Source organism: Sminthopsis crassicaudata, chromosome 3 (assembly GCF_048593235.1).
Source record: "Sminthopsis crassicaudata isolate SCR6 chromosome 3, ASM4859323v1, whole genome shotgun sequence".
In the NCBI taxonomy this organism is placed as follows: Eukaryota; Metazoa; Chordata; class Mammalia; order Dasyuromorphia; family Dasyuridae; genus Sminthopsis; species Sminthopsis crassicaudata.
Window position 1 is genome coordinate 376,862,875 of NC_133619.1, and position 27,950 is coordinate 376,890,824.

The 27,950-nt window shown below is 32.4% G+C and overlaps 1 pseudogene; it reads right to left on the bottom strand.

The window, feature by feature from the left end:
* Window positions 1-706: 706 nt before the first annotated feature.
* On the bottom strand, window positions 707-7,213 carry LOC141562162 (F-actin-capping protein subunit alpha-2-like; annotated as a pseudogene).
* Between the last annotated feature and the right edge of the window lie 20,737 nt (window positions 7,214-27,950).

The following is a 27,950-nucleotide window of genomic DNA, read 5'->3' on the forward strand; positions in this document are numbered from 1 at the left end:
AGAATCTAGGCTCAATTGAATAACTGTCATAAGAAAGAAGTCATTAAATACAATACTGAAGTAATTATTTTTGTTTTATTTCAAAATCTCAAAATACAATTAGATCTTGGCCTTGTTTTTAAAAAGTAAATGTTAAACAAGCTAAAAAACTATCCTGAAAGATTTAAATATAATTAATACAGAAAATTCTTTCCTTCAAACTCAATCTTACATAAATGGAAGAACAAAGGAGGAAAGGTAGATAATTTCTTCAGTAGTATACGTGGCTAAATTTGTGAATCAACTTAAACTGAAAATGGCCATTAAAAAGAAACTGGCAAATTAAAAAAAAAAGTAAAAGATCTATCGACTTCATAAAAGACATCACTGATTAAAGGATTGGATCAAGCAAATATAGTCTTCATATACTTTAATTTTGTCTCAAACAAAAACCAAAAGTATCACCACTCTTCAGTGTAAGAATCAAAATATCTAATCTGATATCTAATCTAATGTGATTGGCACATTTACTCTTTGATCATAAGGAAAAAAAAATATTGAAAAACAAAGATTGAGTAGTTAAGCTGTGCTTTCTAACCAAACTATTTATTACAGTGATTTTTCAATGGCAAAAGTCCATGAGCAAATTGAGAGTTTTGAATGCTTTTGTAATATTTTTAATTTTTATACATGGACATTAAAATGATACAGTTATGCAATGTTCATCTTAAGAATTCTGCATTTCTTTCCCAATTTTGTAACTAAGGATTTTATTCCAGCCAATCTTAATGCTTGTCACTGACAACTGTTTATGTAAGGCTTTGAAAGTAGTGTCTAATATAGTCTGATAATACTCACTGATGGTAGTCTGATAATCATTTTCTGCTACTTCTGTAATCTTTATAAATTCTTTCCACTCTGATCTCAATTGACCATTCCAAAAGGTTTTTGTTTAAAACTGATGATTTCCAAGGCAGCTAAGTGGTGCAGTGGATTGAGCACTAGCCCTGAAGTCAGGAAGATCTAGTTCAAATTTGACTCCAGACACATACTTCCTAGCTGTGCCTCAGGGGAAAACAAACAAACAACAACAACAACAACAACAACAGACTGTTTCTTTGTATGCAGCAATAGGTTTACATAATTGTTCAGACTCCATTAGGGTTAAATTCCTTTACATAGGCTTATATGGAAATTTCTACTGAATGTCCCCAACATTCAATGGCAGTTTCATCTTCAAAGGGCCTGAGATCTTTAGCTTCCTTTCTTAGATGATCAAATTTGAAAGTGACCCTATTTAGGATCCAGAAATTTCCCATTTCCTAAATCAAAATGCTCTCTAATTAATACCTGTTCTTCACAACCTTAAATTTTTACTGAGCTGACCCTTCCTTGAGAAGATTATCTTTATTAAACAGTAATCAAACATCATTTGATACCTCATAAAATACTCCAGGTTGCAGTGGTCCTCAAACTTTTTAAATAGGGGGCCAGTTCATTGTCCCTCAGACTGTTGGAGGGCCAGACTATAGTAAAAACAAAAACTCATATTCTTTCTCCACCCCTCAGCCCATTTACCATAACCCAGCAGGCCCCATAAATGTCTTCAGCAGGCTGCATCTGGCCTGAGGGTGGTAGTTTGAGAACCCCTGCTCCAGGGGATGAGGGGGAGGCATGAATGATGAATTTTGCTGCTATATATATATATATATATATATATATATATATATATATATATATACACACACACACACACACACACACACACACACACACACACACACACACACAGTTTTTCTTCACCAACAAATGCTCCTTCAAATCTGCAATTTTTCTTCTGGCCATGAATGTAAATTCAAAAGTATTTTTTTTTAAAAGATTAAAGGAGTAAATATGCCTTTAAATATGAAAAAGCCTACAAATAATTCAAAATAAGCAGAAAAAGGAGAATATTAAAAATAAGAGGAGACACAGATAATCTGGAAACAAACAAAAAAAAACCTAAAGCAAAACAAGAAAAACTTTAGAAATTATAAACTAAAAGCTGGTTATTTAAAAAGAACAATAAAGTGGATAAAATCTTTATTGAGTTGAGAGTAAATTTGGAGAGCAGAAAAAACAAATTTAAAAGTTCCAAATGAACAAGATGAAATCATTACTAGATGAAATATAAAAGTCTATTCAGAATCTATCAAACACAGATATGCTGACAAACTTTGGATTGCAAAAGATATAAAACATTGCTTCTAAAAATAGAAAATACTCAAAGTAACAAAGGGATGAAAAATGATCTTAAATAATCTAATCTCAGAAAAGGAAGCAGAGCAGTCATAAAGGAAGTACCAAAAAATAGAGAAAGCAGTCTATTCTGGGGATTCAGAGGAGAACTCTTATCAAACTTTTAAAGAATAATAATTAGTACTAATGCTACAAAAATTATTTTCAAAAACTGAGAAAGAAAATACTTTACCTGATTACTTTTATATGACAAAAATGTCACAATATATAAATCAAAGAAGTTAAAGCATGAAGAACTATGGAAACAATAGCATTAATAATATCAATTTAAAAACTTAAAGTAAAATACTATGAAACAGAATATAGTCATTCATCCAAAGAATAATTTATTATGACTAATTTGCATTTATAAGAGGGATACAAAAGTACCTCAACTTTAGGAAATAATCAACATAATTGGTCACATTTAAAATGAAGATATCCAAAAAATTCATGATTATCTCAATAAATTTAGAAAATGCCTTTCATAAAGTACAAATCATTTATGCTAAGAACTTGACAAAATATAGCCATAAAGGAACTTTTTGATATTATGAAAAAAGTATCTAAAATCAAGGATATATATATATATATATATATATATATATTAATTAATTCATAATGAATATGAGTAAAGAACATATGTTCACTATCCAAACTATTATTTAATGTGGTTCCAGAAATTGTAACAATGGAAGAGAACTTTTCTTTTTAATCCAAGATCTATAAAGAGTTGACAGAAACACACACACACACACACACACACACACACACGAATGTATGTTTGTATACCTGTCAATTGTATAAATCAAAGTTGTTAAAGGACATAAATGCACAGTTCTCAAAAAATAATTTCAGACTATTAACAACCATATATAAGAATGCTCCAAATCATTTGCAATAAGAGAAATGTAAATCAAAATAACTCTGTTTCATCTTACATTCTGAAATTTAGGAAAGATATGAGAGATTAGAGTTGTTAATATTGGAGGGATTATGGGAAGATATGCACACTAATATATTTTTGATAGACCTAAGAATCAATACAGATTACTTTGGAGGAAATAATTGGAAATTGTGCAAATAAAGTGATGAAAATGTCTATAATCATTTACCGAGAGACTCCATCATTAGGTTTATGTCCCATGGAGACAAGTGATACATCAAATATTATAGCAGCACTTTAAAATATATAAAAATATAATATAAATATATTTAATATATTATATAAATAAAAATAAAATATTATTTTATTTTGTTTTCAGTTACAAATTATCTTTCTCTTTGCCATCCAGTCCCCACCACTGAGAAGACAACAGACCCCTTTGTGAATATGAATAGTAATTCAAAACAAATTTCTGCATAAGCTCTGTCCTCCCTCCCTCCAAAAATACAAAAAAAGAAAATCCAGTAAAAATATGTTTCACTTTGCTCTCTGAGTCCATCAGTTTTCCTTCTGGAGGTAGATAGCATGTTTCATTGTCAGTCTTTGAAACTGTGGTAGTCATTGTGTTGATTGGAGTTATTAAAACTTTCAAAGTTGATTATCTTCACAGCAATGCTATTAAAGTATACATTATTCTCCTGATTCTGCCTACTTCACTTTGTATCAATTCATAATGATGAGGGGAGCCCTGAACCTCTTTCTTTTTCTCTCTCCCTGACTTTGGGGGCAATGCTAAGCTCTTCCCTGAGAGACCAGTCCTAGAGAATCAAGATAAAGTGGTTTCATTCTGTTATCTAAGTGGGGTAGTTGAGTACAGGACCACTCCTATTGAGCCTGAACTGGAGATTCAAACTTAATAAGATTAGGAGTGATCCAGTCCCACCCAGATAACCGAATGAAACCACTTTATCTTGATTCCCTGGGATGGGTCTCTCAAGGGAGAGCTTAGTTTACCCCCAAAAAAATCAGAGAGAGAGAAAAAGTTTCCGGGCTCCCCTCATCAATAAGGGCTTCCTAGTTTTATTTATTTATTTATTTATTTACTTACTTATTTATTTATTTATTTATTTATTTTACTAAAACTATATTTCTTATTGCACAACAATATACCTTTATTTTTATTTAGCTTAACTTGTTTAATCACTTCCTAATTGATGTACATCACCTCAATTTCCAATTCTTTACCATAGAAAAAAAAAATCAATAAATATTTTTATCTATATTATAATGCCAGAGAAACTGAGGGAAGATAGAGATTAGAGACTTTTTAATAATTTAATTGAAAGGGAAAGATTTACTGGGACCAAATGGATCCATGGTTTGGTCCCAGGGCTGAATGAGACTAGTCTCCAAGAATACAGCAAATAAATGACAGATACAAAGATTTTTATAGGGTAACAAGAAAGATGACATAATGGGGGCAGGCACCTGGAATGGGGATGACATAATAGGGGGTGGCAACTGGAAAGGGAAAAGCACCTGATATTCAAATTAATTGGGATGGGGAGAGCACCTGATATTCTAATGATGTCTAAGATATAAAATCTTTATCCTATCAAACATTCTCATGATTAAGAGGGAAGGGTGGTGTTGCAGGATTGAGCTTTACAATTAGGAACTGAGGCAGAACAATTTAGGGAAACTGGGTCAGGAAAATTAGGGAAACTGAATCTGGACAATAAAAGGAAACTTTGGCACAACAATATGGGCGTTTTTCTCTTTATTTTTTTTTTTTGGGGGGGGGAGTGTTAAAGACCTAGTATTGCTAGATCAAAAGCATAATTTAATAGATTTTGTATCATAATTTGAAATTTCTTTCTTGAATAAGTGGTCTAGTTCACAGTCCATCAACAATAATACAATAGTGTACATATTTTTCTATATTCTCCCTTCTTTTCATTCAGTTATTACTATCATGTTCAACTCTTCATATCTTTGTAAGGTTTTTTTTTTAATAAAGTTACTGGAGTGGGTTAGTATTTCCTTCTGAGGATAAGGCAAGCAGAAGTGACTTGCCTCATGTCACATAGCTATTAAGTGTCTGAGGTCTGTTTAGAACTCAAGTCTTCCTGATTCCAGGTTATCACTCTTACTGAGCTACTCAACTGCCTTTATATCCCTACCAGCCTTTGTCATTTTCTGTTTTTGTTGTTTTAGTTAAACTGATTGTGAGGATTTAATTTACACTTAAAGTTGTTTTAACATCTTGTGACAGAGCATTTTTTTCTGTAGTTATTGATAGGTTTGATTTTTCCTCTAAATTTTCCTTTTCATAGTCTTTGGCTATAGATCAACTAGAGAAGCTCATAGTCTTGTAAAATTTTTCTATTTTAGAAATGAGACATTCATGACCAAAAAAAAAAACTTATTGAAAGATTCCACTCCTCCCAGTTTCTTGCTTTTCTTTTAATCACTTAAATCACTTTTGTTTGTTTAAAAGTTGTTTTTTTTTTTTTTTTTTTTATTTTACTTCATGTAATCAGAATCAGCCATTTTACCTCCTATCAATTTATTTTTTTGGTCAGGAGCCTTGAAAGGTATTTTCTTCCAACAGTTTGATTATTTTATTACTTTTTATGTCTAAATCATTTATAAGTTTTGTAATTATCTTGGTATATAATATGAACATTCATTACTGTTTGTTTTCTGTCACAATAACTTCCAGTCAATACTTTTTGTCAAATAGTGAGTTCTTATTCTGATAGCTGTGATTTTTGCATTTATCAGACCCTAAGTTTCTATGCACATTTGCTTTTATATATATTCTATACCTAATTCATTCCACTGATCAACCTCTCAATTTCTTACCCAGCACCAAATTATTTTGATGATTACAGACTTGTAGTATGTGATCTGGTATTCCTAGTTTCTCATCCTTATCATTTTTTAAAAACTGATTTCCTTGTTGTTCTTGACCTCTTGCTCCTCCAGATATATTGTTATTATTTTTTCTGTCTCTAAAAGTAATCCCTTGTTAATTTAACAAATTAAATTTAATAAATTAAATAAATTAATTTACATAGTATTGTCAGTCTGAAATGCTGATGTCATTCTCTAAGCCTCATTCTCACTCACCTCACATTTCTAATCTATTGTCAAATCTTTTTTCCCCCTCTACCTTTTTGACAACTCTTGTATGTCTTGTCTTATATGTCTTTCTGCCCATTCTCACAGCCACTACTTTAGTTTATTGCTTGCACTCTTGCAAGAGACTGCTAATAGGTCTCCTTTCAAGTCTCTCCCCTCTCTAATCTCTTCTCCACTCAATTGCCAAAAGTGATTTTTGAAAGGTGAGTTCTTACATAAACTGATACTGAGTGAATTAAGCAGAGTGAGACCTTTATACACAGTAAATTCTCAAGATTATATGGTGATCAGCTATGATAAATTAAGCTCCTTTTAGCAATTCAGTGATCCAAGACAATTCCAATAAACTTGGGATGGGCAATGTCATCCACATCCAGAGAAAAAACTATGGAGAATGAATGTACATTAAAGCATACTCTTTTCACCTTTTTTTCCACTTTCTTGTGGTTTTTCTCTTTTGTTCTGTTTTTTCTTTCATAACATGACAAATTAGGAAAACTTTTATAAAAGGATTGTACTTGTATAGGCTATATAAGATTTCTTGCTGTCTTGGGAAGGAGGAAAGAAGTAAGGGAGGAGAAACTTTGTAAGGGAAAATCTTACAGAAATGAATGTTGCAAACTATTTTTAGATGTAATTGGGAAAAAAAACAATAAAACATAAAAAAAGAAAAGAGTAAATATGCTCTTGTCATCTTCCCAATACCTGTTATCTCTAGGATCAAAGAAAATTTCCTCCATCTGGCATTTATAGTACTCCTGTCCTATAGTACTCCTAAAGAATCTAGCCTTTCCTAAATTTCCAGTCTTCTTCCACTTTACTTCCCATTATAGAATCTACAATCCAGCTACTCTGGCTCATTTGCTGTTCCTCACACGGTATTCTTTCTCCTATATCTTTAATTGTTGCTCCTTCACTTCCCATTCCTGGAAGTCTTTTTCTTCTTACTGCTGCCTCTTAGCCTTCTTTCAAAACTCAGTTCATGCCCCACCTTCAGGAATTTTTTTTTTTCTTTTTTTTTCTGTTTCCCCAATTGTAAGAGCTTTCCACTTGGAGATTACATCCTATATGATGTAGATGTATCTTATACAAATCTTGTTATTTCTATAATGTCTTATCCATTAGTATGTTAGATCCTTCAGTTTAAAGACCTTTTTTATATCCCCTTGTCATAATTTCTGGCACATAGTAAGTGCTTAATCAATGCTTGTTAACCTGACATGGATGTTTCCTGACCTAGACTTTTTAATCCTTTAACTCCATGCATTCCGATTAGTCATTGCCCATGCTAAGAATGTACTCCCTTCTCAACTCTCAAAATTCTTCTCTTCCTTCAAAGCTCACCTCAGGTATTGCCTCCCTTGAGGACAGTTGTCACCATTCCCTCAGTTGTTAATATTCTCTTCCTCCTCAAATTACCCTGTATTTACTGAACTGTGCAATAGACTAAGTTCCTGGAGTGAAAGGACTGTTCTGTTTGTTTTTTAAAATGAAGCCTTGCCTTGCCTAATTCCTTGTAGATGAAATAGAATGAAATCACATGAGTTTCAACCACTTAACATCAACAAAACAATATTGTTGTCAAAAGGATCAAAGAGATGGATTTGTGTCAAGGAACAGTTTGAGATAATTAAAATGATTCTATAACTTGCAAAGAAATTCCCTGATTCTTCCACTATTCAATTATTTTATAAATTAAGGGAAAGAGAAAAGGAAAGGAAGAGAATAGGTCAGGGAATAAGAATTTATATAATGCCTACTATGTGCCAGGCATTATGCTAAGTGCTTTAGAAATATTGTCCTTTTTATCCTCACAACAAGCCTCACAACAACAACAAGTTGTTATTTGCTTCTTTTAACAGATGAAGAAACTGAGATTTCTCTAGCATCTCATAGCTAGTAAGTTTGTAAGGAAGAATTTGAACTCATGTTTTCTGAACTCCAAATTCAGTCAGCATTCTATCCACTGAATTATCTAGCAGCCTAGCAGGGTAGGTGTGTGTGTGTGTGTGTGTGTGTGTGTGTGTGTGTGTGTGTGTGTGTGTGCAATGGGCAGGGCATAAGTACATCTTTATTTATGAGAGGAGAAGAGGGAAAGTGGCAATGATAGAAAAAGAGAGAAAAGAGAGGGGAAGGGAGTGAAGGAAAAGGGACAGAGATACCCACACAAAGAGAGACAGACAAATAGGGAAACCAAGAGAGATTCACAGAAAGACACACACACACACACACACAGAAAGAGACAGAGACAGAGACTGAAATATCTTCACCAAGTGCAGACATTTGATCTTACTAAAGTCATAAATTATGCTTGTGATTACTTTGTGGTAATTGTTGGGCTTTTAAAACACTATTTTTGAAATGCTAAGGGCCCTGTTGAGAATTATAGTCATCTTTTCAATAAGCATTAGACTGGGGACCAAAGTGTCAGCATAAGCAAAATCTACTGGTTGTTGTAGAGTAGACATTCCATAGATAGTTTTGGTGTTGTTCTGAATACATATTAGTATATATGCACAAGAATTCTGTATTGTAGAAGCTTTGAAATCTTGCTTTAAATGGCACCACAGTGTCTTTAAATACATTAAATTCTAAACATCTATTCAATTATCACTTTTTAAAATGCTGTCATTTGGGACTAAGAGAATCAGAATCACTGACCTGAGTGTGGAAAGGGTGTGAAATGGGAATGTGGAAAGCATTCACCTTTTGGGAAAGATTTGCCTCTCTACTAGGGACTGACTGCTTTTCACACAGATGTTCTCCCAGTGTATGTTTTTGTGAGTGTATTTAGATTCCCTTGTGTTCACATTCAATCAGTACTCTGCATGTTTTAGAAGCAGTTTCTATGTAACATTTCTTCATGTCTCCTGAAGGTTTTTTAATTTCTTTAGGAGAGTACCTTGGATTGTTTGAATTTAGAAAATTAGAAATAAATTGAATTTAGAAAAAGAAGCAAATTCAGTAATTTTAAAGCATAATAGCACCTGAACAATTCCCATCTTAGGAAAAAAAGATGGCAATTTTGTTTTCTTTTTGTTTTAATGCTTCATTAACTCCTACATATATGGATAACTCACTTGCATTTAAGCTGTTTTGCAAAAATTTTTACTATTACAATCTTTTAATACTGACATGGGTCACTATTCTTGTTAATTCGGGTACTCCCTCCCCTAGTACAGGTTATGGATAATGGGTATATTCCCATATTATGTTATTCTGACTCGGTTTTCCTCCTTTTGGCCAGGACTAATTTCATCGGCATAGGTTGATCCTGGTAAAGATTTGCCTCAACTAATGGTAGATAATCTTCCTTTCTGAAATTTATAGTCTAAAGTTAAACATAAGGTTTTTCTAACCTTGTGTGCCACAGAAAGGAGATGATCCTAGTTCTTTCTCACTCCAAGGCCCATTCTTCCTCTTCTGTTCCTGTCTATCATCAATCCTCTATGAGGGCAGAATTTATAAAAAGGCAGATTTAGTCTCCAAGTAAAGCAAATTTTCCATAATAATCAGAGCTTCATAAAAGCAAAGTGGCTTTTCGCAAGATTTAGTGGAATCTTTCCCATTTGAAATTTTCAAGTATAGAATGGATGCATTATCACTTGTCAAATAGAAGTGAATCTTATGTGGTAAGCTATAGTTTGGAATCTTGGGGTCCCTTCCAAATATGAATCATTCACATATTTTCAATGGGAACAACTTTCTCAGCTCCATCATTAAGTAATTTTGTCAGTTATTTAGTAAATAAACATTTATCAAGTGTCTACTTGGTGTGCCTCCCAATCCATGGCACTTAAAAGTATTGTTAATATAGCAGGTGCATGGCACAGAACAAATGAATGAATGAATGAATGAATGAATGAATGAATGAAAGATGTCATTTATTATGTGCTTCCTAGAGTACTAGGCACTATGCTAAGTATTGGAGATACAAATGAAATAAAATAAGGTAGTCCCTGCACTCTAGGAGCTTACATTTTAATTGGAGAAGACAACAGATCAAGGGAAGTTAGAAAGGAGAAAAGGGAATACACAAATGGTAGCATGTTTTTGAAATGGCCAGGAAGTAGCCTGGGTAAGATATGATGAGATATGGGTAAGAAAAAAATCTCACCTATACAAGTTAGGTTGGTGACAAGGCCACATTTCAGAGTTCAAATGGGAAGAGGATGAAGTCAATAGGGATAACATCCAATGTAAAGATAGCATTTTTTGGGGGAGATGGCTGGGAAGTGACTTGAAAAGTGAGCAGAATTTGGAATCAGGAAACCTGGATTTGCATCCTGTCTCACATTCTGCCTTCTTGGGTTGCCATGGACAAAGCAGGAAATCTTTCAAAGCTTCAGTGTCCTCATCTGCAAAATGGGGAAAATATCACTTGTACTACTCTACCTTGACTTGTGAGCAAAGCATTTTACAAATCTTAAAACTTTGTACATTTGTACACTACTAACATTTCTTAAGTCACTGTAAATCTTCCCCTTTCTGCAAAGATGGGAATTTAACTGCCTACTTTCCTTTCCCACTCAAAATAAGCCTGCCTTACTGTAAGTTTCCTTCAGCATTTTAGGCTTCTACCACCTTCCTTCACAACAGAATGTATTTGCAAACATACCTCCGCAAAGCTAGTGGCTTCAAAATGAGAAGCCAATTTCATTTTCTTTTATTGCCAAGGTTAGATTTAACAGTTTACCCTTTTAATTTAAAGGATTAAGGAAATAAAAAATCAATTCCTTTAAGACTGAAAAGCAAAAACAAAACAAAATGAAAAACAAAAACAAAAAACAAATAAACAACAACAAAGAACAAACCCCAAAGAAAACATTTACAACTTATGAAAGTTCAACACAGAAAGAATCAGGGATATTGAATAAGACACATTCTTCTTCTTCTTCTTTTTTTTAAAGCACTCTTTCCCCCCCCCAGCATTGTTCAAAAAACATGACAAATGATGCCTTCATTTTGACACTGAACATGGTATTTTTTAAAAGAAAATTCAAATGTCAGGAAGAAAATCTGATGGATTGCAACTTTAGTAGAGAGGAAAAATAGTATGCCCAAGTTACTCATCTTGCCTTCAAATAGCTTAATTTTCCCTTCTGCTATTTTTATTTTGCGGTTTTATGTATCTGGACTTTAACATAATAATGCAGTAATGGTTAGAGAAAAGCTATTTAAATATGGGTAAGTGGAAAATGAACCTCCAGAATTCTAGTAGCTCTGACCCATCTTTTCTACTGTCTAACTCTTAAATATACAGGTTTTGTTTTTTTTTCCTATTAATTAGAGATGACTAAACTAGTTAATACTCCATTGTACTTACTATTTCAGTAATAGATGCTCAGTCATTAAGTGGCTACTTAAAGTTGATGAATCAGCACTGTATGGAATATAAGGGCAGGCCTGTCAAACTAGTTTTCCTTGCAGATTTCACAGTTTCAACTGAGCCCTAGCTCTTATTGATTTTCCTAGATGTGCTAATTTAGCAGTTCTCTGGGTTGATGACCATAATTACGACACAATGTATAACCTGCATAAGTAGGCCCATTGTAGAGGGCAAGAAACTTTCATTTTCAATTTATTAACTGCTTGGGAGTCTGACTCTTTGGCAAATGCCAGTTGTAAATCTCTAAAAACTCACCAAGCTTTATTTTTATAACATCTCCTATTAATAAATGGAAATGTTTCATAGGATCCTATTGAGTTTGGCTTAACTTCCTTTTAAGGTGAAAATATGCTTGAGAACTCAATAATTTCTCTGAGCATGTAGGAAGATTGAGGGGTACAACAATTTAAATAATTAGCTTTTATCTATCTCAATTCTTACTGATGGAAAAATCTTATTCTTGATTTTCTCCATTTCTAAGGATATTTCACAGTTCTGGGAAAACATATCAAACATTGAAATATGATAATAGAGTTGAATTATAATACTTTTTCAGTTGAAACATTTTTTTACATCATCCTTGATACACTGGGCTTTTTGAACAATTGTTAAGATATGACAAATATATTAAGTTATGTTTTTTATCCCCCAGAATACCAATTTTAGTTAAAGCATATAACATCTGACTATGAGAAGATTTGGAGGAGCTATGATATAGGGCTCTCTTATGTATAATGTGTATATATATACTGCTGCCCTCTCCTGGATGGAATTTTTAAGTATGCTACAGTGAAAAATTAAAAAATGAAGAAAATATTGAAGCCATATGGGTTCAGGGTGGTGCCCAGGAAGGGAACCTTAGGATATTGAAATGGGATGGTAAACTGAAGATAATCCAGTCATAGAGCTGGAAAAAATTCTAAAAAGCAATTATTCCAATTATTTGATATTCTGGATAATGGAAACGAGGCCAAAGAGTTTATATGATTTGCCCTAAGTCACACAGAAAGGATGTCATAGAAGTAAATTTGAATCTTAAGCCCCTAACTGTAAATCTACTGATCTTGCCATGAATCCTACTGCCTCCTTCCCCTCATTTCTCTGATCTATAAAGACACTGACTCTACAAGAGATTAAATGTCTTAAACCAAGGTCACAGTCATATCATGTTAATATTATTTCCTGTTTTGCACAGTTATTAAGCTCAACAGAATGTTATAGGTAAAGTTTACTTAGATTTTCATAAATAATTTTATCAAATATCTGATGCTCTTCTTGTGGAGAAGATAGAGAAATGTTTATAATAAAGTTGGATAGATTCAGTTCTGGGTAAAGATTCAAAGAGAAGTTATTAATGATAGGCATTTACCACTATTAATAGTAAAAAGTTATTAAAATGACAGGTGACAATTTTCCATGCAGTACTTGAGGGATCTCTACATCTTATAGATTGCCCAAGATAGAAGGGTCAAATAATATCCCTAACATCCTGAGAGACATTTAATAGGTTAGAACATTGGAATGAAACTAATAAGATATAATTCAGTAGACATAAAATGAAAAAGTCTTATGCTGGGTTTAGAATATCAGTGTTATAAATTGTTATTCTTGGTTCTTCCTATTTGGAGAGAAACCAATCACATGAAGATGTTAGAGTCAAGGTAAAGTATTTTCAGTTGTAGCTGGGAGTAAAATGTGAGTTCAGAAGACTCTACTGTGTGTCAAACACAAATAGTCCATTTGAATATTTGGGATGGAGCTGTCCCTAAATTTATACATAATACAGAATGGGGAAAGAGTAATTAAACAAAAATATGAAAAAATCTTGGGGTTTTAGTGGACTTAAAATTTAAAAATGACTTAGAAGTGTTATGTGACACACAAAAAAATCTCTAATATGATATTAGGTTGTATTAATAGTGCCATAACTTCTAAAAATGAGAAAGTGTTTATTCTTCTGTAATAGTTCTAGTCACACTGCATCTAGGTTATTGTGTTTAGTTCTGGACACTGTTTAAGAAGGACATCAATAAATTGTAGAGTGTGCAGAGGCCTTTGCGTCTTGCTCACATACCCGTCTATCAATAAAACAGCATTTTTGAATGTGTAGGACCACAAAAGATGTGCTGTGCAAGCATTTTGAACCATTAGTATCATGAGACAGGATTCGTGGCCTTCTTACAGGCAAGCTCTACAATATAAAGTTTTATCATATGTTGTGATGTTTCTTACGATGTGATGTGACTCACGTAATATCCAGATTCATGCAGCATCAAATTATACATTATAATAGTCTTTTTTGTCTATATTTTTCTTGTGTTCAGGTGCAGTTATCAGGATATTATTTCCATAAATGTATACTATTATTTTTTTCCTGCAGAATAGGAAAACTTATAGATAAAATTTCAGTTGATAGGTTAGAAGGTGCAGTAAAATATTATTATTTTTTTTTCTTCTAGTGATTCAGGTTTTTATGTACATTTGCCTAGAGGCTTTTGAATGAAGATTAAGTTTATTAACCCAATAAAGAAAAAGATATAATGATGATCATTTACTCTTGACCTATAAGAAATAGGTATTTATTTTATTAGTGTAATGAAGTTTTATAGCTTCAGAAATCCATTACCCTTTAATCCCACTTGGACTCCATGGACTGAAATTTCTAGGAATAACTAAATAAAAGTAGCACATTGATGCAAATAAAGTCTTATCTTCCCATCATTCTCTATGTAGCTCTTTTTGACAATCATTTTTGGTTTGTGGTTATCATTTTCTGTCCCATATAATTTTTTTGAAGTGTTGAAACTTTGCTGCACAAAATGTTGTTTGAAATAGGCATGAATATGATATTGTCGGTAGACTTCTGACTATACAGAGATTTTCCACTTTAATTATATTTACTATAATGAGATTTGACCTGTTTTCATCCCCTTCTATAGATGTGGGATGCTTAATTACATTCAGGCTGACTTTGGTATAGTCCTGCCTTGAGGCAGAGTTAAAAAAGTAGATAGCCTCTTGAGGTTCTCTCTAGCTTTATAATGCCATGATCGTAATCTCTTCTCATCAATCCAGAAGCTCCGTTCTTCTTTGAAAACAATATACTGTGTTTTAAAATGTGTTTTCATTTATTATTGTGAAATTGTGGAGTTTGCTATTAGGAGATTGCATGGAATTTCTCCCTTCTTAGGAAACCCAGAATAAGGTAGGTTTGCCCCTTTTTTTCTTTTTATTTTTTCTTTTTCTGAACATGCATGCCAACCTACTTGCAAGTGGTTGGATTATTTGAACTGGTGATCTTCCATATTATCTCAGAATCAACCTATCAATCAGAAATTTTTATTAAATACTAAATATTTGCAAGGAATCAGATTGGGGGTGGGGATGTATGCAATTAAAAATGAATGGAAGTAAAAACAACTGCTTTTACTGAACTCAAATAGGTAAGGGAAAGCAAATACTTGTGGAAAATATTTTAAAGAAACTCTATAGCTAGGGTTTCGTTGAAGAATTAAAGGGAACTCTTAATGAGAGTGAACAAAATTTACATTTGTCTGTCTCCTTCTCGAATCTTTTCCAAAATTTTACTGATGTTAGTGTTTGAGGAAATGAAGAATAATGTAATAGGTCCCCAACTCTGAAAACTGCCTTTATAAAAGAATGCTACTTAGATCTGAGACTTTGGGAGAGACCAATTACCTTTCATTGTTATATCTTCTGATTCACTTTCCAGTCAATCTGCCATTAAACATTTATTAAGCACCTACTATGTACAAGGTGCCTTGTTAAATACTAACACAAAGAAAGCTAAGAGGTAGTCATTTCTCTCTAGGACATCATAGCCTAATTTGGAAGGTAACATGCAAAGAAGTATGTACAAAAGAGCATTATACAGACAATTTGGAAATAATCAATTGATGTAAGGCAATAGAATTTAAGAGGATCAAGAAAGATTTTCTATAGAAAGTGAGATTTTAGTTACCTGAGAAGGCTGAGAAGACCAAGAGCATTCCACAGATGGATGGACATCCATTGAAAATGTCTCCAGAGTGGGAGATGAGAGTGTCTTTCTTATATAACCTCCTCCCCACCCCTCCTCATCCACCCTTCTCACTGACCAAATTAACTTTAGGCTATTCTTCTGATCACTGGATTGCTCTTAGGTGCCAAATATTTTTATGTCTTCCCTTTCCCCAAATGTGTTTATTTTTCATAGCATTTCTTAATATTTAGTTTTATATAAAATTTCCATGATATTGTTCTCAAAATGTTACATTTTTATTATTTTATATATTTTACATCAACATAAATTTCCATTTTTATTTCATTCATATTTTTCTTTACTCACACATTGTGCATGTCATTGCTCAATAAATTGTTCAATAAACTTCAGTGACCTTATTACTTGCAGGATGATAGTTAACCTTTATATACAATAAGGTTTGCAAAGCACTTTACAAATATTAATGTGTTTAATCCTCATAGCAATCATGAATTATTTTGAAATATTTTATAGATGAACAAATTAATGCTAGTAGAAGTTAAATTATTTGCCCAGAATTACAAAGCTAATATCTGGAGTAAGATTTGAATTCAGATATTTTGATCCCAATTCTATCCACTTTACCAACCTGACTCTTCAAAACATATTCCTCTACTGGGCATTTAATTCCCTTCACAACGTTACTGTGGTATACCTTTCTAGGTTTATCATATATTACCATATTATCCAGGTTTATCATATATTCACATTTGTTATATGAATAGTATATGGCTCAGGCCAAATTACTTTCTTATTTCATGCACTCAACAGTCCTTCTCAGGACTTTGAATTGCCTTTGGATTGTCCCTCAGCATTGGGGTGCATTTCTGCCTCACTTCTACCTCTTCAAATACCTAGGTTTTTAAAAACTTTTCAAATGACTTCTACATGAAGTCTTTCCTGATCATTCTGATTTTTAGTGTCTCTTTTCTCACTGTTGCTTATATTTATTTTTGTATACATTTTGAATCTATAAATATACACAATACACATATACTCACAGATACCTTTACATGCATATACACACTGCATAATACATACATGTATACACATGTGTGCACACAACAGACACAGATTCAATATACATGTATATATGCATAGTAATATATACCTTACATGTATATACATACTTCATAATACATTCATAAAACACAATATATATATATACATATACATATATAAAGACACATAAAATGCATATATACATATATACATATACACAATTCATGGAGAGAGAGACATGCACACATGCAGACAAAGACAAAAACAAATCACAATGACAGAGAGAGAGAGAGATAGAGACTTTTAGATTATAGATTGTAAACTATATAGGATAGGGAATCTTTTATTTCTGCCTTTCTATTGTACCTGGCATGTAATAGGCTTGCAATAAATGCTTCATTCATTATTTTTTGTTATGAAATAAAATGTTTAGCAATGGGAGATGGTGGTGCTAGGGGAGAGTTATTTCCAAGACAACTAACATTCATTAATCAAATCTTGTTTCCACTAACAAACATACAAAGATAATCTACCTAGAAATATATCTTTAGATAACCATTTAATGAGTTAGGGGAAAAAACTAACATTAAGCAGTTGAGTTAATGAAAGAGAAGTAGACCAACAAACATTGTTGTGTTGGTTCATTTTCTTCTTTCCCTAGATCTTTATTTTTTGTTTCTTCCTAATGACTAGAATGTCAGGCACAACTCAGAAATTAAATCAAAAGATGAAATGCTGAAATAAATCTTACTTTTAGTTGTTGGCTTGGGGATGAGGTGTATTTTATAGTTTTCACTCTAATGAGCAAGATTCTCTCTTTTAGGACTCAGCTGCACGCTGAAGCAGCAAACATCCTGAATAATAGTTCATTTTCCTGAAGGACTTAACTACAGTTCCCAGAGTTAGCCAAGAGTAGCAATGTCTACATGGGACAATAAGAACAACTCTGACAACTGAAGGCCAATTTGGTGGAATGATAGTTTTGTGAGATTTTTCAAAGTGAAAATCAGGCAAATAATCTTTTATTATGATTGTTTGACAGGACTAAGGATGGACATTTTGACAGATTTCTTTGTTGTCATCAGCAATTGGTGTAAAAATTATCAGGCAATGTCAGTATACCTAAACTTATCACCAGAATAAGTTCCTTTTTGTTTATTTTATTTTTCTCCCCATCTGTAGCACTTTCTAAAGACTAAAGTCTGCCAAGATATGGAGGTTTTATAATCTATATCAGGAAAGGGATTCTGTATTGATATATCAATCCTCAAAATTTAGAATTATGTGATATGATGAGGATATTTCTTGTGTTTCTAGTGCTTTTTGACTTTTATCTTTCTGAATGAAGTATTTTTTTCTTTGAAATTCCTTCTTTTATGCTAATGTTGATAGTTATATCCTAATTTCTGTCCTCTTTTTTTGTGTTACCTTGTTGTTTTTTATGTAGCTTTTGGTGCCAGGATAATGACATTTTAAGAGCTAAGGATTAAGCTGCTTTTAGAGGTAAAGTTCGGTCAAGAAAAACTTTCATTTCATCTAATGTGAGAATTCATTATATCCAAAGAACCTGAGTGACCTTGGGGAAATAATTTAACTTCTGTTGGTCTTACTTTCTTCATCTGTAAAATGAAAGGGTTGTACTAACTGACACTTAAGGTCATTTCTAGTTTTAGTTATCTAGAAATGACTGTCTTTTAGCCTGAAGCTATTTTATACTAAAACATTGGTTTGACAAACAATAGGCCCACTTAGGCTTTTGGATGTTCTCAAATAGTATTTGTCAATTTATGGAGAAAAAAATGCATTTAGATGATGTACTGTAGATAAATTTTTGAAATGATTAAGGTTTTGCCATATTGACATCAAAGAGAACTTCTAGATAAAAGACACCAAGCATTATGTTTTCCTATGGAGTTGCTTGTACAAAAGCTTCTTCTTTCTGCAGACCAAAGTATAAATGTTAAGAATTTGTTATTAGCTTCTTGGAAGGATTCATTAATTTGATAACACAACAACTTTTTACAATGAATAGTTCCACAAACTGGAAGCTTTATTATTTTATTCATATCAAGCCTGGTAGGTATGCAATTGGATTCTCTGGGAATACTCAAGTTTTCAGTGTGAGAATATTCCCATTTTAAATAACTTAGGCATCTGTTTGTATAGTATTATCAGTGAGGCAAATTCTGAAAAGTTCTTGACACTGAAAAGAGTTTTCCTTATACTCCAGAAGTTGTTACATTATGGTATAATCCTTGCATTCAGATCTAAGTGGGTAACACCAAGCTTTTGCATCAGTGTCCCTCATACTTTTGTACAAACTCTGTGGAGTGTACAAAAGCAGTATAAAATATGGTTCTAATAATAATGAATATAAAATCTTTTAAAAATTATTTCTTAAAGACTGTGCCTTACTTTTTGCTTTGTTTCCCTGTTCCACAGAACCCTTTTTTATTATATAGAAGTAGAATTAAACTGAAAAAGCATGATGTCTGACAGTGATTGCCCAATTTTTAACCTATAGTTCACCACCTTTCTTTTGAGAGGAAGGAGATATTTCATTGTCAAAGTTTTGAAATAGCAATCAGTTACTGCATTCATCAGAATCCTGAATGCCTGTAGTGCTATTTTTCTTCACATTATCATAATCATCATGTCAAATTTTCTTCTGATTCTGACTACTTTCCTTTGTATCAGTTCATATAAATCTTAGAAAATCTCTTCAAAGTCTTCATATTTGTCATCTCTTATTATAATAAAATTCTACTCAATTCCCCAAATATTCCATTATATAATGTACCATAGGTTGGTAATTCCCTATATGTGCACACACTTTTTCTTCAAATATTTTCTGACTTATGGTTTTGTGTGGGTTGTAATGAAATAAAAATATTCATTTGTGTATAATAGGTGCTTAATATATATTTGCTGATTTAATTTGGCTTGACTAAAGACAAAAGCCTCATAACTCTCAATCTCAACATAACTCCTCAAATAGGAGATTAGCTTTTAGATTACTTTAACCAGTTAGCCCTTTAACACCAAATGCTAGTTACACAAAAGACCATCATTGAGAAAAATGAGTAAACTCTTTTACCTAAGCAAAACAGCAAGCAAAAATAATCTAAAGACTAGAATATATCAGAGAATATAGAAAAGTAAATGCACTTTTCAGCTCAAAGGGATGTTAGATCTTAGCTCAAACCACGGGAGAGGAACCAGCTTACCTAGAGAGTCTTTCACAAGTTTTTTTTGGTTTTGTTTTGTTTTGTTTTGTTTGTTTTTTATAATTTTAAGCCATGAAGTTAAGGAATATGACTTTATTCCCACATATTGTAAATGTCAAGTAAACTGAAGCAAGATAGAGATTAGAGAGTTTTTAATATTTTATTTGGATTTCTGAGTGGGAGAGATTGTGCTGGGAGGATGTTGCGCCCAGGGCTGATGTCTCAAAGCATCCAGCAGGGAATGTGAGGTTCCCATGAAATATATATGCATGTGGCTCTAAGCCATAGAGTAGACTGAGGCAGGGGCAGAGTCTGAGCACTGAGAGCATAATGGACCATCAATCTGGTTCTGACAGGTTGGGAGACAGGACCATAAATTTTTACAAATTGGGAGGACTTAGGAAGTATCCAACTAGAGCCAGGAATTCTAGAACTTAAAGATAGAGGGTTCCAATTAGGTATCTGAGATAGGACATTTGGAGTTTTACCTTTTGAAATGCCAGAATGGCCACAGCTCTAATTATCTCAGTCCTAATGAGCAGGAGGGGTAGGTGTTGCAACCAGGAGGATTTAGGCAGAACAATAAAAGGAACTGAGGCAGAACAGTTCAAGGACACTGAGGCAGAACAATTTAGGGAAACCGAGGTAGGACAATAAAAAGGAACTGTGGCACAGCTATATGTCAACATTTTGAAGGGTTCTAATCCTGCATTCAAAATCTTTCTATTTTCAACTACCTCCCAAAAGGTCCTCTGTGCAGATTTGTCATAATAGAGTATTTCAAACTACTGAAATATGCCCTTTTAGACTGGCATGCACTCTCCAACTTAGCATTATCTAATTTAATCAGGAATCATGTCTCCCTTGATAGAGGCACTATCACTATAGCATAATGTTGTCCTTTGGTAAAACCAACCCAGCTAGAGTGTAAGCTTCCATTATGTTCAGATTGATTGGTCTAAGAAGAAGAAAGGAATTCCTGGTTGGTGGAGGCAGAGACAATGAGCTTAGCTTGAAAATGGAAGTAATGATAAAAGTCAGATTTCCCATCCAAACTATTTACATTTTTGTTATTACATTATTGTTCATGCTAATGATTTTGCTTATACTATCTTCAATTCTAATTCATACTTTTAGACACATGGACTTTTCAACAAAGTTAAAACAATATACATTAAAAAAATTATTCTAGGATTGGGTTGGTAAAAACAAAATTGGGAAAGGGAAACGATGCATATATGTATAGGAAAACCACCTTATTTTTATTGTAATATACACTAATATATTCTACAATCCTACACCTGTGGCTTCATTTGTATCATGGAAATGACTCTGTATGCTCAAGGTTTATATCAATGGAATGTGAACTCAGGCATATTCAACCATGGTGGAAAGGTTTCAAGTATGAACTCTGTGATAGATTGTATTTGTTTTCCAAGGATGAACCTCACTAAGTTTGGAGAGGCTCTTTGCCAAGTTGGACCCTGAGTGATAAATTTTTTGAATGTAGAAACTATTCTCAAAGACTATTCAGTATAGATGGGTCATGATCCATGTCAATGGAAAGAGTACCCATATCAACACAATCATGAATTCTTGAAATTGTGAAGTCTGCAAGTAAAAATGAAATGATTCAACACATGAAAAAAAGGATTAGAAACATTCTTCACTCAACATAAAAAACTCCATGTAGGGAAATAATGGATCTGATTCTTGCTTTTCTTTCTTTAAATTTTAATGCTTGAAAAAAACTGACATAGTGACAGTTAATTATAACTAATACTACAGGATTTCAGTATAGAGGAATAAGTTCAAAGGACTCTGCTAGAGTTGGCATATGTCTTCAGCAAGAAGGAGTGAATTTTTGACTAAGCAAATTAATTTTGCTGGTGAAAAAACGTACAGTTGATCATACTTCCCTTTTAAATTGTATGGTTTGCTTTGTGAATCAATTGAACAAGTTACTACTTAGAAAACCATGAATGGAAGGAAGATAATTGAAGATGACAATAGCTATGGATTTGAGTATCACTTCCTTTTTTAAAGTGTTGAGGATGTGGACAGAAAGATCTTTAAGTCCTTGCAAGTTAACAAGTCAATGAGATCACTGAAGCAAAAATATTAGTGCTTCTGAATTATGAAGTTATTTCTCATTTGGGATATGTGTCCAGAGATAGCTTTTCAGTTCATGAGTTATTAGCCTATAAGTTTATAACTTATAAGGAAGGAAAATAGATCAGAAGCAATTTTAGAATGTCTCTAAATGTATTGTTAATTTGCAAACTACTGCTTGAGAAGCAGTTATACATTATACTGGAAAGGCAATAGGTTGTTATTATTATTTCCTAGAATATCTGGGTAGCTATTTAATGGAGATAAAAATGGGCATGATGGGGATGGTGGTTGCTTATATGATTCTGTGATTTAACTCTTGGAGAATACAGTCTATCATTACAAACTTTTGTTGTTTAGTAATGTCTGACTCATTGTGACCCCATTTGAGTTTTCTTGACAAAGATACTGGAATGGTTAGACATTCCTTTCTCGAACTCATTTGACAGAAGAGGAAACTGAAGTAAACAGGATTAAGTGATTTGCTCAGGATCTCACAGCTAGTAAGTGTCTGAATCCAGATTTGAACTCAGGAATAGGAGTCTTCTTGACTGGCACTCTAATCATTATGATATCTAGCTGTCCATCATTACAAACAATTGATTATCAAAAAAAATTAGTATTCTACCAAGACGAGTAGATATGAGGGTTAAGAGGGAGTGAGTAATGTTATTCAAAATCACAAATTCTGGTCTGCATTTGTGTAAGCACAATTAAAAACAGTAGGGTTTCTCACTGAACATTTTGTAAAGCTTATAAAAGACTATTATTTTGCCATGTGCTTTGAAAAGACTCTGGGGTAGAAAACATATTTTGACAAAAGCATTGTTTTAAATCTCTGAATGCAAAATTGTGATATGGTTTATGCATCAGATAAATAGTTTTAAAGCTCTTGGTGGTCAACTTAGAGAGCAACTTAGGAGTAAAATGTCTTTACATGTCTCTTTTTCTGTATCTAGCATGCAAATAATTATTGAAAGCAAGAGATATTTCCCTCCCCACCCCAAAGAATGACATGTTATTGTTGGAATTTTATGTTTAAAATGTTCTAGAACAACTTTCATATCATTGTGACAAATACAGAGAAACAAAAAAATTTCATCAGGTAGTTGAATGAGGGTGGGATACGTCACATTCAACACATAAAAAAGCTAAATCTCAGGGCAATTTTTAATGGTTCCACTAAAAGTATAGACTTAATCACTACAGCCTGTCCAGTTTTTTTTATTTTTTTTTATTTTTTTATTTCATAGTGTCACATTTTACACCTAGTTATTAGATCTATCATTACATTTGAAGTTTTCTTGGCAAAGGTACTGGAATGGTGGTTTGCTACTTCCCTCTCCAGCACACTTTACAGATGATGAAACTTAGGAAACAGGGCTAAGTGACTTGCCCAACAATAATTTATTTGAATTGACAGCATTTATTGGTATAATGGGAAAAGTCCTGGATTTGAAAGTATAAACCTTGATTCAAATGTCACTTCCATTCCATAATGTTAGTTTGATTTAAGCAAATTAAATTTTTTTCCTCACTGTGTCTCAATATTTTCAGATGTAGTATGAGAAGGTTAAGACTACATGACTATTATGCTTCTCTTTTTCTCCAAAACAGTTCATGTAATTCTTCTCAATTTTCTCCTTTTTAATTCAAAATCTAGGATTTTTTTTTTTTCATAAGAAGGAAGAAAGGAAGGAAATAAGCATTTTAAAGGCCTATGCGACAATTACTTGCCTCAATGTTTTTCAAAGTTTTTTTATTTGATACAACAACCCTTGAAAGTTGGCATTATTATTATTTTCATTTTACAGTTGAGTTAACTGATGAAGACAGAAATTATTTGCCCAGAATCACACAACTGAAATTGAACTCATCTATTAGATTCCAGTCCCAATGCTTTGTCAACAGTACTACCTAGCTGCCTCTTGTGATTGTATAGGTATAAAAAAGTCCTTTATTGAGAACAGATAAATACCTTTGCAGCAACTTATATTTTTAGAACATTGCTGTTATAAATAAGCCTAATGCCAGTTCTCTTTTAGTTTAGGCTCAATGTTGGGATGGAATGAGCACTTGTGAGTTGCTAGTCATTGAACTGTTAAAAAAAAAAAAAAGGCAGATTACAAAATCATAGCATAGCCAGGATATCCAATGAGAATGCAGTAGTAAGTAGCTTCTCTGAATAAAGTCCCCCTTGTGTTCTTACAAAAATATATCTAATCAGCAGGGCCCAACATGACTGATAGGGTATATACATGGCTTCTAATGTTTGGGGAATTTAACCGGACTAGTCATCACTAGAGGCACCTGGCTACCCTGCAAATTATGTGTTCCATTCTCTTGAGAAGACTTTTGTAGGCTTGAAAGGTGTGGAAGTCTGTAACAATAACATGTGGTTACACCATTTACCAGATCAATTGTACTTATAATAGCAGGAGTGAGGTAGGAATAAGAATAATGTTGGTATTAGAAAAGAGAGGCTGGTGGGAAGCAAAGGTGAAAGATTAAAATTGACTAACTAGAAAATATCTAGTATAGAGGAGAAATCTATAATGCCTCATTAACTACTTGAAAAAAACTTCCATATGAGGCCCAATTCCTAGGCTTCTCGACAGTTTTATCATAGTAACACATTTCTGTTTAAATCATTTTGTTAATGTCTGCTATGATTTTTCTAGGTCTAATGTTGCTGTTTTTTTCATAAATAAATGACCTGTTCAATTAAAGAACAAACAAAAAAAGAAATCCACAAGAAAAAAAAAGTCCACAAGACTGACAAAATGAGAAACAGTCTAGATATAGTTATGATGACTTTGCTTAGCTTCATACAAGCTGCCGTAAGCTGGGGTAAAGAGAGTGCATGGAAAAAAACAAAAGAAAGTATAAAAATAGGCGGAAAATATAGAATGATCTATCATAACAATCAGCATGAATGGAATGAATTTGCCTCTTCTATTTGGAAAAAGAATAACCAAATGGATTGGAAAATAGAATTTAAAAATTTGTTGTTTATAAGAATTACCCTTCAATAGTATTAAAAAAAAAAAAAGGGTGGGAGCAAAATCTATCATATCTCATTTGATCTAAAAAGTTAAGAGTAGTAACTAGGCTTTCAGACAAAATAAGAGCAAAAATAAGCTTAATTAAGAATTAAACTGAGAAACCAAATTTGGTGATAAGTAGCAGAGACAAAGAATCAATCTTAATACTTAATATACATGACGTGAGTTGCTCTACATACTTAGTGGAAAAGGTAAATGAAGAATAAGAAGAAATAGATAATAAAACAGTAATCATGAGGGAGACTGCATGTACTTTTTCCAGATTTAGATAAACATAAAAAAAGAAGCAAAAAAGGAAGTTAAAAACATGAATATAATTTTAGAAAATTTAGAAATGGGAGCTCTTTGGAGATATTGAATAGGAACACAAGGAAATTTACACATTTTGAAACTATGTACTGCACATATACAAAAATGTTATAAGGGAAAAAATTTCATAAACAAATGCAGAAAAAAAACTAAAAACATATTTTAATGATTATAGCCTCATAAAATAAAATAAAATAAATAGCCACTGGGAAAATATTAAAAAATCAATTGGAGACTAACTTAATCCTATAGAATTGTTGAGTCAAAGAAGCAAATATAAAAAAACTCATATTTTTATTTATGATAAAGACAACAATGAGACAATATTTTAAATTTTGGGGGGCATATCCAATGTAATGTTTAGGGGAAAATTTATGCCTCTAACATTTTCATTAACAAAAGTGAGAAAGAACAGATGAATGAATTCTTAATATGCCTAAGAAAACTAGAAAACTAGGAAATTAAAAACCACAGTTTTTGCTGAATAGAAATCTCAAATAGTAGAGATTAACAAAAAACCTCCATTGATAAATACAAGTATGAGTCCTTAGCTATTTGATTAGAAAGAGAAAGAGAAAAAACAAATTTCTGGCATCAAAAATGAAAAAAATAAAAATAAATGAAGACTAAAGATATTGTTATTTTTTTTCAAAGAAGGCATCACTCATGGCATCATGAGTGATTTCTTGTGGGATTGCATGTGAATTGGATTTACATGTGATTATCTTTACTTATGTGTGAATTAGATTTCTTTTTTCTTTTTTTTTCTATTCTTTTTTATTATAGCTTTTTATTGAGAGAACATATGCATGGTTAACTTTTCAACATTGTCCTTTGCAATTACTTCTGTTCCAACTTTTCTCTTCTTTCCCTCCACTCCCTTCTCTAGAAGGCAGGCAGACTCATATGTGTTAAACATATTAAAGTATATCTTAAAGACAATATATGTGTACACATTTATACAGTTCTCTTATTGCATAAGAAAAATCAAACTCAGAAAGGTAAAAATAACCTGCTAAGAAAAAAAAAAAAAACAAACATTCAAGCAGTCCACATTCATTTCCCAGTTTTCTTTCTCTGGGTGTAGTTGGTTCTGCCCATCTTTGATCAATTGGAACTGAATTGGATCTTCTCATTGTCGAAGATATGCACTTCCATCAGAATATATCCTTATATAGTATTGTTGTTGAAGTGTATAATGATCTCCTGGTTCTGCTTATTTCATGATTTGGATTTAAATAAAGAAAAGTTCTAAAAAGTTATTAACCTTATTCTTTCTTTCAGAGTTTAGTGGCAGATTAACAGTCAACAAACTTGGTGAAAGTCAGTAAATGGGTGGATGAGAATTGCTTGTTCCAAATGGTGGAAGCAAATGCTATGGGAAGAATATTATTAGAAATTATTTGGACTACTATATGTAAATAAACCAGAACATTTACATAAATGCATATTTACTAAGACATAAAGCAATGTCCCTAGAGTCAGGAGAACTATGCTGCTCATCATTTCTTATAATACAATAGTATTCCATCACAATAATAAATCATATTTTGTTCAGTCAGTCCCCAGTTGATGGGTTCCTTCAATTTCTGATTCTCTGCCAAAAAAAGAGATTCTATTAATATTTTTGTACAAATAAGTTTTTTTTCCCCTAAAAAAACAAAAACAAAAACAAAAACACCTCTTTGGGATACAGAGCTAATAGTGGTATTGCTGGGTCAAAGAGTATCTGCAATTTTATAGCATAGTTGCAAATTTTTCTCCAGAATGGTTGGACCAATTTATTATTCTACCAAGAGTATAGTAGTATCCCATTTTTTCCCACATCCCCTCTAGCATTAATCATTTTCCTTTTCTCTCATGTTAGCTATTCTGATTAGTGATAGTTCAAAATTGTTTTAATGTGTCTTTTTCTAATCGTGATTTAAAGTATTTTTACATGACTATAGTTTTAATTTTTCCTTCTGAAAATTACTTGTTTATATCCTTTGACCATTTGTCAATTCAGGAATGTCTCTTACTTTTAAAATTTGACTCAGTTCCCTATATATTTGAGAAATGAGATCTTTATTGAAACAAGATATGTTTTTTTGATATGTTTGTTTTATTGAAACTTGCTATGAAATATTCTTCCCACCTTCCTGCTTTCCTTCTAAATTTGACTGCATTGATTTTGTTTTTGCAAAATATTTTAATTTCATGTAATTAAAATTATCCTTTTACTTTGTGTGATCCTTCCAAGCTCTTGTTTGTTTATAAACTTCCTTAATGATAGATCTAACAGATCAGGTTTTCTCATGTTTCCCTTTGTGATATACTCTTTATTACACTTATTCACTTTGAACTTATTTTGGTATATATTATGAATTAGTGATCTATGCCTAGTTTCTGCCAAAATGCTTTCCAGTTTTCCCAGCAAATTTTGCTAAATATTTTAGATTACTATATTAGATTAAATACTATATTACATTATTTATACTGTATTAATACTATATTATAATATATATACTATATT